The 652-nt window shown below is 40.3% G+C and overlaps 1 non-coding gene across 1 annotated transcript; it reads left to right on the forward strand.

Annotated features, from left to right (window-relative positions):
• Positions 1–338: 338 nt before the first annotated feature.
• LOC145110390 (small nucleolar RNA R71) lies at positions 339–445 on the forward strand. Its single transcript, XR_013709770.1, has one exon. It is a non-coding gene; the product is annotated as a small nucleolar RNA R71 (small nucleolar RNA).
• Positions 446–652: the final 207 nt, after the last annotated feature.

The following is a 652-nucleotide window of genomic DNA, read 5'->3' on the forward strand; positions in this document are numbered from 1 at the left end:
TTCCGTCCGAATGGCAATCTTTTGTCAAATATGGCCCATTGCAATTTTCACAACCCACACGGATTGCGTGTATGTATTGGTCCATATTAGTCATTCTTCTATCCATGCTACTCAACATTTCCAAAACTGCCGCCATATCTTCCGATGCACCATTCCCGATCCCCCTAGCTCCATCATTACGAGGGTTGTGATATTCTCATGAATGCTTTGAAAATTCTTTGATTAGTTCTTTAATTTTAGTGGGATTCTTCTTTGTTAAAGGTCCTTGAGAATCAAGGAGTTGCCTTGTCGTGATGTTCACCCCATCGTAGAAGATCGAGACTTCTTGTTGCTCGTTTAGATCATTTTAGGGACAATTTATTATTAACCCTTTGTATCGCTCCCAAGCGTCATACAACGACTCCCCCACTTGTTGCTCGAAATTTGCTATGGCCTTTTTGAGTTTAGAAACTTTTGATGGTGAGCAAAATTGTTGGAGGAATTCTTCATGCATCTCTGCCCAAGTGGTGATTGAACCTGGTGAAAGTGCCTTCAACCAATCTTTTTTTGCTCCTTTAAAAGTAACCAGAAGCATTCTTAACAAGATTGTCTCTCGTGGTACATTAGGAATGTTGAAATAGTCAGCAATGTCATTAACTTCATCGAGGGTCTT

Source organism: Lactuca virosa, chromosome 4 (assembly GCF_052849685.1).
Source record: "Lactuca virosa cultivar CGN04683 chromosome 4, Lactuca_virosa_CGN04683_v6, whole genome shotgun sequence".
NCBI lineage: Eukaryota > Viridiplantae > Streptophyta > Magnoliopsida > Asterales > Asteraceae > Lactuca > Lactuca virosa.